At 45.4% G+C, this 7,216-nt stretch overlaps 3 non-coding genes across 3 annotated transcripts; 1 reads left to right on the top strand and 2 right to left on the bottom strand.

Moving 5' to 3' along the window:
* Positions 1-5,880: 5,880 nt before the first annotated feature.
* On the bottom strand, positions 5,881-5,952 carry TRNAW-CCA (transfer RNA tryptophan (anticodon CCA)). Its single transcript has one exon. It is a non-coding gene; the product is annotated as a tRNA-Trp (tRNA).
* A 430-nt stretch (positions 5,953-6,382) lies between these two features.
* TRNAD-GUC (transfer RNA aspartic acid (anticodon GUC)) lies at positions 6,383-6,454 on the top strand. The gene has a single exon. It is a non-coding gene; the product is annotated as a tRNA-Asp (tRNA).
* A 179-nt stretch (positions 6,455-6,633) lies between these two features.
* TRNAD-GUC (transfer RNA aspartic acid (anticodon GUC)) lies at positions 6,634-6,705 on the bottom strand. Its single transcript has one exon. It is a non-coding gene; the product is annotated as a tRNA-Asp (tRNA).
* Positions 6,706-7,216: the final 511 nt, after the last annotated feature.

Below are 7,216 nucleotides of genomic sequence, written 5' to 3'. Positions count from 1 at the left end.
TGTATATGCTTTACCTGTTTGATCTGTTAGACAATGAGGCTGAATGATGGGTAGAAACGTCTTCCTTCCATTGACAGCATATGCATACAACACAAATATTCATATACCAATGTGGATTGACTACTGTCACTTTTAAGTCTAAATAGAACAAATTAGATGGTTCCATTTATTTTTCAGCATATCTTACCCAAAGTTTTTCCTGGAACATGAGTATCACATGACAAGTGTTTTGGAAGTGCTTAGTGGAAATTTAATTCCTCCCCAAATTTGATAGTAATAATTTAAAGTGTAGATAGTATGTTTCACCTTGAAAAGCCTCTAGGTGACTTGAAAAATAGATCTTTCCCCCACCTTTAAGAATTTACATCTTGTTCAGATATGAAACCACTTGCAGACTGACACAGAACAGCAGCAGCAGAGAGTTTCTTCAGCTATCATACTAACATAAAACCTAACAACCTCAATTCATATCAAGTCTAAAATGTTTAAAAGCAGTGTAAGGGGGAACTGGGTCTGGGAAATTTTAACCAAAGTTAATAGTGCAAAAAAATTGGTGCAGACACCATCTAACATCCCCGCGGACAGTAATGGCACTGTACTTCATGCCTGAAGCTTGTTTTCTGGCACTGCTGCTTAGAGGAGTGCAGCTGCCATTTGCAACTCATTGTCCTGTTCAGAATATGCAATACAGTTGATGCTCACTTTTCTTGTGAGGGACCCTTAGAAGTGGAAGGAATGAAAACTGTTGAGCTTGAAGCCAGTTTATACCTTTCAATTTAAGTACATTGATGGTAAGTCCGTTTTTAATGTATTAAGCATAGCATAAAAAAAGGCAACAGCAATATGCTATGAAGTAGTAAATCACTACAAAGTTATATTCCCTGGTCAGCTTTGGTCATAACAAACGGGTGGGTTAACTGGCTTTATCTTTGATCTGTATATTTTGTGGTTTTGCTGTCAGGCAAAAATGGCACAGAAGCATAAAGACAGCAGAAACTCGGCATCATATGTTTTGGCTACTTGTTCAAAATGCAATATAGTGACTGTGGAACCACAGCGTCCAATTAACATTACTTACAGTTCATATTTACAGTCCATTTATGTTTTCAGAGTTATTTCCCCCACTATAGAAATACGTATTATCTTTCCTGAATTATTTTCTCTGTTACATAGTTACACTGATATAACTCCCTCTCATGGACACTGGGCTCTTTTATTTGCTTACCTTTAGCTGCTTCTGAAGTGACAACAGCTAAAAAAGCATTGTATAACACTTTAGTGTCACCCTATTTCAGAGCAGTAGACTTCTCTGGGAAGCCAAGTCCATTAAAAAAATCTTTGGCACAAAACTGTCCTTTATTCCCAGCTCTACACTTTTCATTACCACTCCTTGGGAACAACAGGCATTCTCCAAGCAAGGTAAAGACAGGGGAAGTAATATGACAGCGAGCCCAAATGTGCACATACGTTATGATTAACACTGGAACCTGCAACCATCACCACAACTAGACCTTAATACAGCTGAGGTTTTGCACCTTTAGTGTTTATTTTGTTTGAGGGAAAGAAAGCTTGCATTTTGTAGCATGAGGCAGCAGTCAAAGGGGATAAGGGAACAAGTTCATTACGAATGAGCTCAAAAGATCTTTCTAATGATTTACAGGGGGGGAAAAACCCACAAGGGGTCCATATGCTTATTAGGCAATTTGTGTCTTAAAGGTTGGAGTACAAAACTGTTGTTTTGCCATGCCTTCTGTGAAGCATTCCGGTACTTAAATGTTTATGCCTAAGCAAGTTCTGGTTTCCAAAGACCAGAATACCTGCCCTCTACCTGAGAAACAGGTAGTCATATTTTACCTCTTGTCAGTATAAACGGTGATGAAAGAAAAAAAGTGCAAAGGGTGTGATACTATGGCCATTTTCAGTGTTTGAACAACTGCTGTAAGCTTGCCTAAAAATGTGAAATATGCTGAAAGTAGAAGCCAAAAATCCTTCCTTTGTAGGAGCCTCCCAAATGTCTGGAATTTGTTAGTTTTCCTGAGTGTGAGAAAGAGATTTTCAGTCATACAGTCTTTTTTGACATGAAAACACTGAATGCCTTCTAAACTATCTCAGGTTTCTAGCTCTGAGTTTCCCCAGGTTTATGATTCCTAACCTCCAATGCCATCCATAAAAATGAGACAGGTAGTTTATGATGCACTACACTGGAAAAAATGAATTTTCTATATCTGTGTGTTAAAAAAAAGTATCTTAAATTCAGCAGAGGGTTTGGATAACATTTAATCCACAATGAAGTATGGGTGTATAATTTGCATTCACATGTAAAATTTGCCTCATAATAAAATTGTGAAGGCTATAAATCCTTTTATGGCAAAGGCATTTAAGGAAGTGTTACAGACATGTCCTTTTCTTAGACTGATCTGATATGGAAATCTTCTTAGATAAAGTAAATGTAAAAAAAACTATATGAAGTATTAATTCAGTCTTGGTGCACAGTGAGTTTCACAATGAAAATAATACTCCCTCTGAGAAAAGCAATAGAAACTAGAAAGCATTGCTATAAATAAAATAAGCAGTTGTCTAATCATTATGGCACAGTGTAACTATACTTTCTAGAATCACTCATTTCTTCTCCACATTCTTGATTAATTTAGAAAAATTAGGTGGCTTTTTAATAACTCTACCTTTTTCATCAGAAATGTCTTTTTTTTTTAAGCATAATCCAAGTAGAAAGCAGTTAAGAATAAAGTGTGCTTTGCTATAATGGAACATATTGCTTCTAGAGCAATTCTCTCATAGAAGAAATTACATCTCCTGCCAAGTTTGCCAGTGGATGTAGTTTTGCCAGGGGGACGGTCCAGGCAACTGCACTCTTGCTGGCACCCACTGGGGAACACTGCTCTACCTGTGTCGCCTGACGTGGTAAGCAGATGGGTGGTTGCCCCTGCTGTGAACATAGCGTCGCCCAGCGCCGTGGGTGGTCTGTACAACTGTCCCCAGGCAGGGAAAGAAAGGTGTACAACCAAAGAGTGTAACTGTTTGAAAGCTTCTTACTGCTGACACTGTGATAGACAAAGTCCTGTATTGACGAGGACTGAAAACAGAAATATCTGCTCCTACTTAAGTACACTGACAGAAATGAAATAGCAATTTACAGGGGAGTTTCCCACACTGAATCATTTCCAAACAAGAATTATTTGCTTACCTATTTTTATCATATACAGAAAGAGATAGTGCAGAAACTACATTTACCATACGTAAGCTATTACTTTGGCTCCAAGATTTTTAAACCTTAGACGGATTTAAGTTATTGTCTATATTTAGCTAGTAACGATTTAATAGGAAAAAACACCGGTGTTAAGAGATCAGTCAGGTTACAAAATGCAGTATTTGGAAGTTAGAAAGGGACAAAAGCACAGAAGCACATGTACTGTAGAAATGCTGGTGAGAGACAAGTACCCACCAGTGTACTTGAGTGCCTCGGAATTAATGGAGTCAATTTGACAAAACAGCTGTGAGATTAAAGAGAATTATTATCCCCATTTTGCCAAGAGGAAATTGAGAGGGAGAGTCTGCACATAGCTAAGGCGCATTTAATTATTTCGTTAGTTTTGAAACATCACTAGACTGTCTTTAGGGAAGTAGGCTCTCCCTCTAAAGGACAACTGACCATTGGCAGATGTGGTCGTTGCTGAAAGGGATGATCCTGCTTTCTATCCTGTCCCAGGCCATGCGCTCCTGATGCTTTCCTTGTGCTGGAGCTAGCAGTTGCGCCGCCAGATCCGCATGCTGAGCCAGCAGCTGCTGCTGCACAATTGCAAAACGTGATCCAAGTGGAACGGGTGAAACACGCGGGCAGGGACGGACAGGGCAGAGTGAGACCGACCATTTTGTGACAACAACCTGCACTCACATTACGTTAAGTACAGAGTAAAACCACACCCTGAAAACTTCAACTCCTATTAATAGATCTTCTGTTTTGCCATTAGATGAAGCCCTGAATGCAAGCCAGAGATATTGTCTGGCAATGATGTGGAATGCTTAGAGCAGCGCACCTGCTTTGGCAGCAGTACAGGAACGCAAACAGATTGCCACCACTTCTTCGTCCAGCTCTCTGACGGATTGTAAAGCAGAGACATATTTTGTGGGACCAGGGAAACATCCAACAGATTATGCATCCAATTAAAAAAATACATCCATCTAACAGATGATGCATCAAACCAAAAAAAAGACTAACCACATAAATGGAAGTCCAGTCAGCATGGCACGTGAGGCAGTCCTTCTATTCAGACCTGGTAAAATCTAAGTCAGCTGAAATACTGTGACCAGTTCTGGGCATTTAAAAACGCAACTCATTTGTAAAGACTCCAAAGGCAAGCGATACAAATAATCAGAGGCCCAGCAAACACGGTCTATTACTCTAGAACAGCTATGGAGAGGCATAACAAATTTCAAATATGTAAGAAGTAGCTATAGAAAGGAAGGGAATAAACTCTTCTCCAGTACAGTAGCATGAGGGCTGGATTTAAGTTACAGCAAAAGAGACATCAGGGTTAAACCACAGGTAGTTGCTTCACAACAGTAAGGATAGCAAAGCTTTGGAACAGAGCACTTAAGACGGACGCAGAATTTCTGTATTTGGAAGGTTTTAAGGGTATGTGGAACAAATATTAGCCTGTAAAACCAAAAGTGTTTATCTTAAAACCCCCCACACATTTTGATAACTCTGCTGATTCTAAGACTTCTCTATTCTCTTCATTTTCTGCCATGGTTTACAACACTAATCTTACAAACTCAGAACCTTATCTCTGGCAAGTTTTTCTCTGTCCCTCAAATTCAGGCCCTTGACAAACTATTCTGTTTCCCTCCTAATTAATTTTTATTAAGTGTTAAACTTTCCAGTTCACCCAAATCACTAAAGTGTTACTTCTTGGACTCGCTATCTCCTATCAAGATCAAAATGAAGTACTTTCTGTGCCTTTCTGCGCCTTTCTGCCTCTGGCACCTCAGTGTGTGGAAATGGCTACTCTCGAGAACATTATTCTATTGCACAACCGAAGCCCATCGCCTCTGAAGCGCCGCCCCTGGCACCCCGCTCCCCTCTCCCTCCCCATCAGGGTTTGTTCTGGGTTCTTAACGCAACATCTGTCCCAGCTCTTGACTCGGCCTGGACCGCTTGCCATGTGCTTCGGGCCTCTGTCCCATTTAAAATTTAAAGCTACTCTTTCTATGCATCTTTCCAACTTTTCCTCATTATTTCCACACAGTGGTTGTCTTTGTAAAACTTAAAAAGTAGATCTTGGACACGTTCTCACCTTTTGTGTTTAAGCGTGATACGAGAAACTCCTGGATAAACAATCACCATAAACAAACAGATTTCTATTGCACCCCAAAAAATGTCTTTAGGAGTGCACTGACAGAGCAGTAACCCCATGCCATGACTCTGTTGAGCTCCGCACACGCTTGTTTCCCACTCCAGCACCGGGGCCCAGGCCCCTCTGCCCTCCCGCCGCCGCCTGCGCTGCAGGCACTGCTGGTGCCGCCGGCGGGACGGAAAGCTGTGTCCTCGTTTTCCTTTCCTCTCCTTGCACTCTTTCACCCCAGCATTTCCCTAAAACTGCTGCTGTTGAAATCGGACAGGCAGATGCTTTCCAAACACCTGTTTCTTGCATTTCTCAACCCAGGCTGCCTCGATGGTGCCACTGTTCAGATGGGGCCCGTTTTAAACTTCTGCTTTTCCTCTCAGGCTCAAGCAAGAAGAGAAGCCCCTAAGCTTTAGGGGAAGGGAAAAAAAAAAAAAAAAAAAAAAAAGAATTCATGCCCTTCCGTTTCTTCCCAGATAGGATCAGTAAAGGACGGCTGAGAAAAAGAAAAGAAAACAACTGACCCCGACGTGATTCGAACACGCAGCCTTCTGATCTGGAGTCAGACGCGCTACCGTTGCGCCACGAGGTCCTGCTGGGCAGCCCCAAGCGGAGTGTTAGAACTCGCCCGGCAAAGCCCGCCGGCCGCACCGCCCCCCGCCGCGGAGGGACAGCGCCGGGAGCGCCGCGGCTCCCGCTGCGGGACAGGGCCCTTCTCACCCGCTGGGGTAACCGCAGCCCGCCGCGCCGGCCCCTCTCCGCCGCCACTCTCGTTTCCCGCCTTCCCGCGCAAGTACGTTAACTCCCCCCCCACTACCGGCCCCCAGCATTAAGGGCCTCCCGCTCCCCCGCTGCTGCCGAGCTCGCCTCCCCCGAGTAGGGTCGAGGGTCCCGGTTACCGCTGCCCAGCGATCGCTCCCCCCTGCCCCTCTGCCAAAACCCTTCCATTGCCCGCCGACATGCAGAGGTGTGGGGGTGTTTGCGCATAAAGGCAGCCGCGCGAAAAGCATTGTGACGGCAACTCCTCGTTAGTATAGTGGTGAGTATCCCCGCCTGTCACGCGGGAGACCGGGGTTCGATTCCCCGACGGGGAGGCTAAACATAATTTTTTTTTCTCCAGGCCCACCGGAGGCAAAAAGCGCCCGGCCGTTGGCCCCCAGGAGGCAAAAAGCGCCTCGGGCGCTTTTTGCCTCCTGGGGGCCAACGGCCGGGCCCCAGAGTTGCTCGTGCTGACAAAGGCGGGGAAACAAAAAAAGCGCGCGCGAACGCACTTCTCCCCGTCGGGGAATCGAACCCCGGTCTCCCGCGTGACAGGCGGGGATACTCACCACTATACTAACGAGGAGCCGCGGGGCGCCCCGGCGGCCGCACAGCCGCTCCCCGGTGAAGGGGGGGGGGGGGTGTTCCGCTGCCCAAGAGCTGCCGGGGGCACCGCTGCCCCCCTCTCCCTTCTTCCCTCCCTTCCCCTGGCCCCGGGAAGGCTGCGGCTGGGAGCAGAAGCCTAACGCCGTGCATTGCGTGCCGTAGACCCGGCGAAAGGAAGGGGCTGTGGCGGTCGCTGCTGGTGTCCTACAGCTTGTCCAGCACGGGGAGGCGGTGGGGAGAGGGTGGAGAAAGGCTTCCACATGGCTCTTGTTTGTCTGGATTCTTCGAACCTTGTGCGCTGGCGTGGGGAAGGAGAGGTTTTATCCTCCCTCCTGCCCCACAGCGGAGCGATCGGCGGACCTGCGTGCACGGATCCGTGAAAATTGCAGTGCGAGGGAACTGCCCGACTCGAGGCGGTGAGGAGCAAAGCAGCAGCTCGGATGTCTGTATTTTTGCATCTCGTCCATGCAGACAGTTTCCTTTTACAGGAA

This window comes from Balearica regulorum, chromosome 1 (genome assembly GCF_011004875.1).
Source record: "Balearica regulorum gibbericeps isolate bBalReg1 chromosome 1, bBalReg1.pri, whole genome shotgun sequence".
Classification (NCBI taxonomy): domain Eukaryota; kingdom Metazoa; phylum Chordata; class Aves; order Gruiformes; family Gruidae; genus Balearica; species Balearica regulorum.
The sequence above is the reverse complement of the archived record's forward strand: the minus strand, read 5'-3'. Positions and strand labels throughout refer to the sequence as shown.